Source organism: Xiphophorus hellerii, chromosome 12 (genome assembly GCF_003331165.1).
Source record: "Xiphophorus hellerii strain 12219 chromosome 12, Xiphophorus_hellerii-4.1, whole genome shotgun sequence".
Classification (NCBI taxonomy): Eukaryota; Metazoa; Chordata; class Actinopteri; order Cyprinodontiformes; family Poeciliidae; genus Xiphophorus; species Xiphophorus hellerii.
The window spans coordinates 28,366,295-28,378,951 of NC_045683.1; the positions used below are offsets into that span (position 1 = coordinate 28,366,295).

The 12,657-nt window shown below is 42.6% G+C and overlaps 1 protein-coding gene across 2 annotated transcripts in view; it reads left to right on the plus strand.

Annotated features, from left to right (window-relative positions):
• sema4c (sema domain, immunoglobulin domain (Ig), transmembrane domain (TM) and short cytoplasmic domain, (semaphorin) 4C) overlaps window positions 1-12,657 on the plus strand; it is a 130,043-nt gene that overhangs the window by 67,873 nt on the left and 49,513 nt on the right. The window lies entirely within an intron of this gene.

The following is a 12,657-nucleotide window of genomic DNA, read 5'->3' on the forward strand; positions in this document are numbered from 1 at the left end:
AAATCAAATAGCGGGAGCGTGCACTGAGAGTTACTGGGCTGACTTATTGAATTAGGAGAATCCTCCATCTCGCCACTGGGCTGATCCATGCATCTGACTCAACACCCATAATCACACAGCGGTGTTCCATTACAGCAAACCAGGAGACTTTCTCCATTATGTCGGAGGTGGATGGTTTCAGGCCTTTGATAAAGAGGCTGGCATCGATCCTCCATAAGACAATACATCAGTCTAATCCTGCACTCCGCTGCGTTCACTCTCTTTATCTCAGCCCTTCTCTGCAGCCAGATTTCGCCGTTCTTTGCTGAACAATGCCAATTGTTGCAAGCTGTATAAAAAGTCCTCTTTTTTTTTAATCCTTCCACAGGAGAAGTGCTTTCTTCTCTCTCTCTCTGTCTCTCTTGGGGATTAGGCAGAGAATGGAAAGAATATAGGGAAAAGGCTATGCTTTTCTCACCTCTCCGTTGCACCTATCCCACCTTTTTATCCCGTATCTATTCCTTCTTTTTCAGCTCTCCCCACTGTGTCTTTATGCACTTTTTCCTTTGTCTGCAGTGGCTTTGTCTTTATTCCGAATGAACCTGAAATCCTCTCATGGCATTTTCACAGAGAGCTCCGGTTTCACCTGTACTCACGGAGCAGTGGGGTGAATTCAAAACCTTTCTCGTGCCACTGCCAGCCACTCATGAAATCCTTTACTTTCTTCTTCTTCTTCTTTTTCCTTTCTTTTTTGCTCACAGCCGTGTTCCTTTAGCACAAGGATTTATTTGACAGTCCTCTGCAGTGTTGTGGTTGGAGGAGAGCGAGAAAAAAGACAAAAGGGAATGAGAGACATCGGGTGAGGGTGGGGGGGAACAATCAACAGGGTGTTGAGAGTTTGTGGTAAAAACTCTCCATCGTAACAAAGAAAAGTCAGTGTTGGCATTCACACAGTGGGCTGGCTCTTTTTAGCCAGGGTGGACTTATAAAAACGACTGAGGCCAAGCAGGGGAAACGATGACACACTCGCTCAACGTTGCGTATGGAAGGAATCGATGCAAACACGCTACAAAGAAGATAAACAGGCTGCATACATTTTGATACGCCTTAAAGTTGATCACGTGTTTGTAGCGTTATGACAAACATATTTCGACTGCTGCCGATGGGATGTAGGATCCAGATCATCCCATTGGGGTTACGGGTTCCATGTTTGGGGTCATTGTTCTGCTGGAGACTGAATTCTTGTATGTCGTTCCATCTACGCTCCAATAAACTCAGTTCAGTGCTGGATCAAAGACTCCTCTCAGTGTCATGCAGCATATAGTAACATATAGCATGTGTTAGCGACCTGTCAGTTTAGATTGCTTAGTTATGCGGTCATGTCCTGACAGGTTTGTTGTTGTGTCACGGACTGCTGCTTTCATATTCAGATAACTGATTTTCCAGTATTCAGAGGGATGTAAGAAACGTGAGGTGTTATTTTATAATTTAACTATAAGCTAATGCTTCCCTGAACTTCTCCCATTCGTTATCCTGACCTGTCTGCGATATTCATTCATCTTGAAGATGGCATTTGTTCACAAACATTCTCTCATAGCCTGGCCGTTGCCTTCCTACGCAGTTCCGCTTGATTCTCATCTCCCTTCAGTGCTTCGTTTGGGATTTCTCTCATTCACTTGGAATGTCGCCGGTAAAATTTCAACCGGGCCAATCAGCAAACAGAAGGAGAAGTTTATGCATGATCACATTGATATTCTGCAATGTTTTAGAATTGTAGTCTGCCTGTAGTTTTTGCAACGGCAGCGGAGGAAGCGAAAGAAACTGTTCAGTCCGCGTTAGCCACACTTCCAAATATTTAATTAACATCAACGGACATATAGTTTGACCCTGCACTTCTCTCTTTGCAGTGGAGAATGGTTCATTATAGCGCAGGCATTTCTGGTAAGCTGCATAGCGTCAAGTGGGCGCATCACATACCTCACAGGTAAACGTTAGCGATTAGCCTTTAGCAAGCAATGTGTTCAGAAGCAAAGCGTGGAACAAGGGGCTGCTTTTGACCAGGCCAGTTCTCTCATTGTAATAATTGTGGTTTAACTTTCCTCCCTTTGAGTGCAGCTCCGCTTATTGACGAACTAAAAACCCCTCATCACAAAACCCTTTTTTATGCTCGACTGCAATTTCGCCTGGTAAAAGACTTCTAACTCTGACTGGAGTGAGGTGGAAACAAGTGGGATTATCCCTACCCGCCGTCTGATTTCTCCAGAGGCTGAGTGCTGGGTTAACTGACTGATATGGATGAGTTCCACCTACAGTGCTGAGGAGGAGTTATGAGGAAGACAAAACAGTGGAGGGGGAAAAACTAAACTAGGGGAATGGAGAGCAAGACGAAAAGAAAGAAAAGATGGGTTTTTTTTTTGGAAAGGAAGCTCGATGGAACGAGTGCTGGAGAAACTCAACTCCAGTCAGACTACAGGGAGAGGAAAGCACACGCATGCGTTCACGCCCACAGTGGGCTGTTCACCCTTTGTTGCATTTTGAGCTGCAGAATCACCATGCAGCGTTCATAGCAACGCACGTCTTTGTGCATAAGAAGTGGAAGACATGCTGCAAGAAGGAAAACAAGTGTGATAGAATACGAGGCTGTGTGTGTATGCGTGTGAGAGAGAGAGAAAAAGAGAGAGAGAGACAGAAAGAGAGGGTGTGTGTAGCTGTGAATCTGTCCATCTAATCCGTCTTTGTTTATATGTGTGTGTGGACGTGTGTACTGCTTAGGCAGGCAGTCTGAGGGATTTGGGGCTCCTGGCGGTGCGTGAACAGGGCGGGGTCACGCCGGGGCAGAGATGGTTGAAAAGATAATATTTACTCCCACCCACCACTTCCATTCCTGCCCCCACCCTGCAATTACACAAGGCTTACATGGGCATGCAGAAGAAGAAACACAAACATCCTCTCTTCTATCTGTTCGCCTTTTTCTTCTCCTCAGCTCGTCTTTCCTCTCTTTTTACTTCTATAAAACTCACATGTTAACAGTTTGCCCCCCCTCCCCCCCTCAGCGCATTTGTCAAGTGAAAATAAATCTCTTTCGGCTTCTAATGAGACGTTTTTCTGCGCACGTTATATACGGCAACTTGTGGAGCTGCTAACGAGGGCTGTAAATTTACATACCCTCGATTCCTTACTCACGCTCTCCTCACTCTAATCACTGACAAAGAGTATATTTTAAGATGTTTCTCACTGTCTCTGTGTAGTTTTTGATTCTTCCCATTTACAAGGATATTTCTGTCACTCTTCCACAGCGACATGGTGTCATTTTACGTCTTTAAAAGCAGCCTGGTATAGCTGTAGCAGAGCGAAACATTTTAAAACTCTGTTATTACAAAATGATTTCTTAGCAAGCTTCATAAAATTGGAATATACTCAGCGCAATTAGGGCTTGTTTTTTCGCTTTGCCTTTAAGCAATCTGTGGGTATTTAAAGCAGCAGGGCTACGTGTCATAAAGCCCGACAGTGTCACTACTCAGCCACATCACACAAAGAAATAAAAGGCATTCGCGACGCAGCATGATCCAAAACAATGAAACTTCTTTTAATCAACAGTGAGTCTTAAGCTTAGCTATGAAATCCCACATCAAGATGACCAAAGAAATGACATCCAAGCGTCTAAATCCCAACAGCTAGCCATTGGAGACATTTAGCTCATAATTTTACGCAACATACAGAAGTTGCTCAAATTAAAACCAGCACTAAAACTACTCGATCTCAAACCAATGGCTGCATCAGTATGTTTGGGACTTGGATAAACTACAGTTGAATAGCGATGGTGTTAGCTTACATTAGCTAACCACGGCGGATTCGTGCTAATAGATTTGGGACTGAAATAAACTGAAGTTGAGTCACAATGCTGTTAGCTTATATTAACTAACCACAGAGGATTAATGCTAATACCCGTGGTCTGCTCTGCTTTTTGTTTCTCGTATGGAAACGTTTCCATGTTTACTTTACTATTGTTAGTTTTAATTTTTTTCCTCATGTTGTGTATGTGTTGTCAGTTTTTTTGTTTTTTTTTAATGATTACATCTAAAAATGTTATAGACCCGTCTGTCAAATAGGTTTGTTAGCATGAGCTGTACAGTGAAGAACGTTTACAAGAGAAGCATCGACTGTGAATTCAGACTGAGTTGCTACATTGGCTTCAACGCTCAAACTAGTAAGACACACGGCGCTCGCGAAGAGTTGGGATTTGACTTTTCACCAGTTGAACTTCGACAACAAAGTACGGCAGCTCGTAAACAGATGTAAACATGTTTGTAAGAGTTAGCTTATATTGCTCGTAAAATCCCAGTAAAATGACGAATTAGTGGTTTTCAGGCAAGTCTACATGTCTGCCTTAGGTTTTAATGGAAGAAACCCAGATTTGAGTATAAAACCCTTTAGCACAATTTAAACTGGGATTACACACTCATGCACACGCCCACACACAGGTAGAGTTATAACTCTATACATTATTGTTACATAGTGGTACATTTTCATTTTTCCCTGTATTACATCTCTCCCTCACACCCATTGCGTTGTTATTTTTGCTCTCTTACCACGGCCTGTCTCCACTGATCACAAGAAATACACCTCCATCTTCTCCCACTGATTTTGATAGGGTTTTTTTGACACCTCATTTGAGTTTCTCCTGCTGGGACAACGTTGCACACTCTTAAAACACCCCCACACGCACACACACACCCTCCTCCAAGAGTCAGCACAATGACAGCGGCTAGCGAGCCAAAACTAAAGTATGACAACACTCAACAGCTGTGGTCAACAATGAGAGGAAGAAAAGAAAGAGGAAGAGCAGCAAAACAAGTAGGAGAACTTTGAGAAATTCGACCCTCTGTTTGTAAAACATGGCCGCCTTTGATGCAGCAAATGATTGCTGGGTCTTCTCTTTTTAAATTATTTTTTAAAAGAAGAGCCAATGCTAATGTTTGCCTCTTGAGTTAGAAAAAGGAATGACGGAATCGGTTTTGGAGGTAGAAAAGAAATGCGATTTAGAAAGAGAGTGCAACAAGGGCTGGGCCTCTGACCTCCAGAAACCTTTTTCCCTCTCTTTCAACCGTTATTTTTTATTTTTTTCCCTCCAGTTCTCTGTCTCTCTTGCCCTATCTACCAAAACCCTCCAATTACTGTAATGAGTGGTTAAGATCGAGGCGGAGGAGGAGGCGCAGAGAGGCTGTGCGTGACTGGGAGAATAGATGTGCGAGAGGCAGACGGGGAATGGAAGGAGGAGATTCATCACTGCTTTTATCTGCTATGATTGTCCCTCACCCCCCACCATCCCTCCCTCCCTGCCCCTTGCTGGTTGGTCAGTGAAGATTAACAGCTGGGACCACGGGTCTTGACCCGCAGTGCTCTTTGTTGTCACTCCGCGAAAGCGGATGTGTGGGCAAGTGAGGCTTGAAGTGAAAATGCCACAGCGAGGCCGCTCTTTTCCAAACCGCCTTTTAGCATCGGTTGTCTCACTGTCTAATTAATGCGCCGGGAGGCCATCGTCAGCGCTGCGGCCCCGTGACTCACGCAAAACAAGCAGCGCAATAAAAAAAACGCAACGCTCTGGGATGCCGTTTGTGCGCGAGGGTTATTTCAGACTAGGAATTACTGCGAGAGCAGAAAATACAATGTGAAAAAAGACAAATCACAGTGTCTGAAGTCAAATCAAGGCTAAACCTTTAATGTTTTACATCCGTTTGGATTACCAAAAGAGTTTATAGTTCCAAAAAGTCTCAACGATTTAGTTAGGCAAAAAAATCTGGCATGTTTTTATTTATATATATATAATTTTTTTTAGGTTACTAAGCCTTTAAGAAATTTGGAAAGCCCATATGATGATGTCATTACTTTGTAAGCTCCTGATAGGTCAGTTGTAAATAGTAAATTGGTGGAACACTTTGGGTTTATCCAATTTGGATTAACCGCGATGAATCCATTGTCGAACTAACCGTCTGCTAATTTAGAAGTTGATTAATCGTTTAAATAAAAATAAATTGACTCCAAAGAAAAAGCAGAGCTGTAATGGAGACAGAAATGTACAAAAAATCGAAACATTTTACAATTAAGATAATAAAAAATAACTTTTGTCTGTAAACATGTTCTACCCAGGACTCCACATGTGTTTTTGCTTCACCCGGTTCAAATTCTGTAAAAAATGAGATCTCCTACTAAGGACCTTTTGCTGTCTAATTAATTAATAATGCAAAAATTAATCCATGAATTGATAAATGATCAAGCATACACTTAAGGAATGTTATGCTATTGCATTTAGGCAAAAAAAATATATATATTTATTTTATGAAGTGGAAATTATTTGTTTATTTTTTGATGTATTTCTAATGTATAAAAGAAGGTTTAAGTAGTTAAACAAAAAAATCTGCGGCAACGTTTTTATGTGATTAATTGTGCGAATAATCGATTGCTAAAATAATCGTTACTGGCAGGATAGTTGTGAGAAAACCGAGTGACATCTGGGAAGATAAAGAACTGTGGAGCTTCTTCTAGTCTGGTTCGTCTCTGTGTATTGTGTAGAAATGAACGCAGCTGCCACTTTCATATGTCCTCTTGAGGAAAATGGCTGAAGCTGGTAAAAAAAAAAAAAAAAGTGAGCCAGAGTTGATTGGGAAAGACTTTATGTTGTGAAGATAACCTCCAGCTGTGCGGTTCTTGTTTTGTGGCTGCTTTGCTGTGGTACCAAGTGGTGAACTTTGCAACATAGATGACATAATGAGGAAAGAACATTATCTGGAAATGCTGCAACATATTGAACATTTCAAAACATCAGCCAGGAAGTTAGAGCTTGGACACAATGTGGCTTCAGAACAACAAAGCGAGTCCGGATCTCGGTCCTATAAAAAGTGAATTATGGGCAGAGCTGCTAAAAGACTCGACTACGTCATTTAAAGAAAATGAAGAATTAGAATTCTGACTTTTCTTTTTCAAAAATTCCTGATGTTGCATTACAAGTTAAACAAGTAGGATTTTGAGGAAAAATCAGAATTAAAAAAAGAAGTTTGAATTATTCTGAGATGAAAATGTAAATTTCTGTGATTAAAGTGAGATTTTACATCCTCACTCCTGAGAATGTAAAATTTGACACTGACTGATTGAGGTCCACCTATTAGCTGGACAAACAACTCCAAACATAAGTCAGTATCATGATTTTGCATGTCAGAGTTCTGAGATCAAAGTCAGAATTCTGAAAAATAAATAAATGTAAAAAATAAATCAGAATTCAGGGGGAAAAAATCAGAATTCTTTTTGTTTCTTTTAGTGGTTCCAATCTTCTTCCATACTAATCCTAATGGACCAACAACAAAAATGTTTAGTCTGAATTAAATTCAGGCAGTGAAAAATGTATCTTGTGGTTCTATTGGCCCTTACTCAACACTGTCTGAACAGGAATGAGGGGAAGACATCCAGCGAATGCCTCTGGACCAGGAATCGAACCGGCTACATCTGCATTGATGGCTGCAGCCTCTGCATGTGTTGCGTCAGCTCCGCCGCTGAGCCGTTTGGCTTTTGAAGATTTTCTACTCACAATATTAAAATATCTGGTTTCATCTAGCGTATAGCAGTCTGCCTCTGTGAGCCTGCACTGCAGCAGCCGGGTTGGTTTGGCTAAAGCTCAGCTGTGAAAAGGAATCCAATAAGTGAACTCTGCTCCAAATAAACAACACAGAATTTGGCTCTCCATCTGATTATCTTTTGGTTCTTAGCACTGCTCCCACCCGCCGCCATCTAGTTTAGGACTACCTTGTATATAAAGCGAGTGTTTGTTAGCATTCATTTGTATGACAGGCAGAGATGCTGCTTTGAAAAAGCTGTGACTTAAAAACAACTTCTTTGTGTGTGTGTGTGTGTGTGGGTGTGTGGGGGTGGGTGTGTGTGTGTGTGTGTGTGTGGGCGTGGGCGTGTGTGTGTGTGTGCTTGGTGCGACTTGCAGCGGCAGTGGAGATGATGCGTTCAGGTGAAGGAAACTCTTTTGTCAAGTTGACAGCTTTCCAATTATGCCATCACAACTATAACACTGACTGTTCAGTAAAACATGTGGAGGACTGTTGTTCTCAGCCGCTTTCATCTCATCCCCATTTATGTTTTACACAGCCGCCGTGGAACTGGGATGCTAATGTGGATTGGTGTGGAGTTCTCAGAAGGTCGTGACCTTCTCCATGATGCATCTCCATGATTAATGGCTAAATTTGGTTCTGTTATCAGACTGAAGAGGGACAATCTACTGGTTCTGGTGGGGGAAAAAATGGCTATTGTCGGAAGAGAGGACTAAGAAGACCCGTTTGCATGGAAAACGCTGTTTGAGAGGCAGAGGCAGTAGAATTAGTCTGAAACCATGGAAACTGAAAATGCAAAATTTGAGACTGACTGAGGCTCAGCTTTTAGCTGGGCAACCCTGAACATGAATTGGTATCATGATTTTACCTATAAAAATATGGCTTAGTTAAAGTTCAGGCCTACTCTAGCCATTGCCTTGCAATGCAGTTCTGTTAGATTCTCATCTCCCTTCAGTGCCTCTTCGGAGAGTTCTCCCATTGAGTTCAGTTTTTCTGGTTGAATTGCAAACTGGGCCAGTCAGTGAACAGAAGGCGTTGTTGTGAACGATGATGTTGATATAAAATTGTAGTCCGCTTACAGAGGGTTGTAGTTCGAAAGAAGTGAACGAAGCGGTTCAGCTTCTAAAATATTGAGCAACTACAGTCGGAGCAAGAGAAATGTTTAAGACATTTTATTCTTGTGGCCCTTCTCTCTACGGGATTGTTTACAGCGTACGCAATTTCTGGCTAGCTTCATCGCGTTACACACGTCACGACCAAACATTAGCGACTGTGTAAAACCAGACCCAACAGTTTAATGCTTCGACAGAGACCACGCCTTCAGGAAGGAATCGTTTCTCAATAGCCGAGGTTCCGGACCGTCTGCACGAAGCAAAGCGTAGAGCAAGAAGAAGCTGCTTTTCACCAGGCTAGTTCAGACTGAAGCTAAGTTGAGACTCAAAGCTTGAGCTACTTTAAATGTCAGTGTTTTGATGTGCCAGGTGGTTTTACTATTGGGGCAAAGGAGCTGAACATAAATATTTGTATCTGGAAAAAGCGTTTCTTAAAAAAAAGTGCATTCTTTTCTGTCCAGTTCAGAAGTATGCACTTCTTTGTGCTGGTCTGTCATATTCTGTGCAATCACCAGTGAACTAGATGACATTTTGTGGTTGAAATCTTGTAACTGTCTCTGATCTGTTATCTTATTTTGAAACATTGTATTTTGACATGGTAAAAACCAGAAGTAGGTTGTTTTTTTTTTGCTCCTGAAAATTTCTATGCAGACGTAGAATACTAAACTAATTGTATTTTGTTTTTGTTTTTTGTCACATCATGCTTTATATTTTACTAGGGCTGTTTTTATGTTGCTTTTAAGAAACTTAGTTAAATAAAATGGACCTTGAAGGCTCAGGTATGTAACTCTGCCATTGGTTAAGAAGCAGGACAAAGTGGTTAGTATTATGCATATTTTCTTTAAATATATTATCTTCAGTAATATACAAGGCTTATGTACCAGTTTGTCTTTACTTCTTATTTTTTTGTGCACTTTAGTTCACATCAGTTAAAGGTTCTAGTCTTGCATCCAATCGATGGGCCTCATAAATGTAACATATAAAATATCACAGCTTATATTTTATAGTCCACGATTAAATGCAACACATTACAGAGTAAAGTGCTTAAAGAAATCCCCTACATTCTTTCTGCAGACAGATGACTTCACTAAACACCAGTGGTAAAGGTTCATAAAAGCCATTTATTTTGTTGTTTTTAAACAGAGAGATGCTGAAAAACGACCCACAGCTGTGCCACAAACACAGTCATGGACGGTCGTCAAGAACTGATTTAAGAAGCTCATCCGATTTCCTGTGAGCGTTATTCATCATGCCCCTGTGACCTTTTTTCCCCCCCTCCCCCTCCTTCGAGACGTCTCCGTGTTATTCGGCACCATGACCGTCCTGTTCCGGTGTGTTACGTTCAGTAAGAGGATTTGACACAGCGTTGAACATCAGTTCTCGACTTATACCAGATGAGACTTGTAATTCGCAGGCCGCGTATTTCTGAATCCGTATGGGGGAGCAAGGGGGATCGTTGAAGCGAGGGGATTGGCGTTTTCTATCTCATGGCCGGCCTGTTGCGATAAGATGGAAGTGGACGGGGTAGAAATCATTTGCGCCAAGTGGTGCGTAGGAGAGGGCGGAGGAGAGAGGGGCGATGTTTTCTGTTGTCTGACTGCATCCTTAACCCGAACGTGACTGGGAAGAGAAGAATCCGGAAGACTGCTCTGTGTTCTGAAGGGGTTTTATTTCCAACTGTTGGCTTCTTTTAAAGGGGCAGTATTGTGTAAAACCGACTGCTTTGAGCTTTACATCATGTTAACATGTTATTCCCTCATCAGAAACAAACCTGGAGTGTTGTTTTGGATTCTCTCATGCATGTTTGAGAAATACTTTAATCTCCCATGGCCACCATTCAGCTGTGCAAAACGCCTGGGTGGACCTAACCTAACCCCGCCTCAGAGGATGAAGCTCCAAGCTTTCCAGCTTCTGCCTCACAGAGCGCTCCTACCCCACGACTCCGCCACTCAGCTCCTTCAGACTAGCCGGCAGCAATTAGGAAACACCTGGTAGAACAGTTCTCACCTGGGATTACAAGCACCACTTCAGGGAAAGTTTTGAAATCAGGAAACAGTGATTTCAAAACTCATTTTATGAGCTACTTCTCAGTGACACGCTGGTAAAAATGTACTTAAGGGGTTCATAGAGGAGCCATGTTGTGATGACTTCCTGAGGCAGAGGCCCAATTTCAAGGTGTTAAATTGCGAAATCAAATTTATTTTAAGACGTATTTGATATATACAGCTTTTTTTCCCCCCTCCCCTCCAGGGGGTCTTTTTTGTGGGCTCTAGTGTCCCTTATATGAAAGTAGGCTGACAGGAAAGGGGGAAGTAGCGGGGGGAAGACATGCGGTAAATGTCGCCGGGTCCCATGAATCGAACCTGCGACAGCCGCGTCGAGGACTCGATGCCTCCAAACGTGGGTCGCGCTATCCCCTACGCCACCACAGCACGCCCTATATACAGCATTTTTATAACAACTGAAGGCAACATAGTGACTTGATTGTACTATGAAATGATTGTATGTGGCTGGAAAATCCATCATGCCGCCCCTTTAACATCGCTTTGTGATGTTTCATCACCCTGCTACTCGCTCCAGCTGGTTCTTTCAAGCATGCTTCACCACCAATGGTGGGCTGGAAAAAAACCTCTCGATGCATCAACCAGCTTCTGGTTTGTTCTTCTTGTTGTGGGTTTTATTCCCAACCCCCAATTCCATCCCCATCCAGCCCAACTTTTGGTTCACCCCTCACGCCACACCCCTCATCCTTTCATCTTCTTCTAGAACCCCCCGCCGCCCCCATAAATTCCAGAAACCATCTCCTCCATGGGGTCACTTGTTCCCTCGCTAGTTTATTCATCTGTTACCACATCCTCTGCTCATCAAGGTTGTTAAATTCAGTCTCTTTATGAGCATGACTGTTCCTTAACTGCAGCAATACCAACGCAGCGGCAAAGATTACCGGGAGGTGTCAAGCCTCTTTAAGATGCACACAAGAGTTTGTTTAAACCAAGCAGAGAAAAACAGAATCCTGACAATAGGTGCTTATGCAAAAAGCCCGGGGTATGTATACCTTTCTCTTTCTTGTTTCCGTCTCTGTGCTCCCATTCTGTCGTACACCTTCCTCTCCAGTGAACTTCTCCAAGAGACTAAAACTTGTACATCAACGTGGGAGTGCGTTTGTCTTTGTGCATTCCGATTTTTTTTATTTTTTTTATACCCCCTCCTCAGAGACAGTCTAGATGAGGGTGAAGTACAACGCTTCGCCCGCACTGTTTCACAACGTCCTCTCTCCCTCCTTCTGTCTGTCTGCCTCGGTTCGTCCAGTGTTCATCTCCGCTTCAAAGAGCGCCCTAAAATAGGCCTTTAATCATAGTTTCGGTGTGCGAGTGGCTCGGCGGTTAGAAGCTATAAGAGGAGGCTGGGTTGTATTTATAGCAGGCAGAGAGAAGGGAGGGCGAGGTCTGGACCGAGAGCCGGCCATGAAGCAACAGGCGGCGTGTGTGTGTCTCTGACACTGTCCAGCAGTTTGTTTTTTGTTTGGTTGCTTTTTTTCCTGGTGAAGATTGGCTTGAATGGATTTGGCTTAGGAGTAAAGAAGCACTCAGTCAAAGCTGGAGATATTCTACGCAGGTTGTCCACTGATGCTTAAAGAGTCTTAAATTCTTTTTAAAAATAAAGTAAGGTGGCCTTAAACACGTTAATCACAGGTCATAAATTTTGTCTTGGCACAAGTATTTAATTGGACACTCTACCTATTTCATTTTCTCGCTGGACTTTTCGGTCAGGCAAAAGGTTCGGCCACACGCAGACATCTTCATTGCGTCCTGCGACTCACTGCTAGCATACCCTTGCTAGCTAGCTAGCTCTTTTCTTTTTTTATTTTGCATCTGTGGTGGATAAGTGCAAATTTATCACCAATTTCTTTTAAGCCTGAAAACCTATCACGATATAATCATTTCATATCAGTCACTATC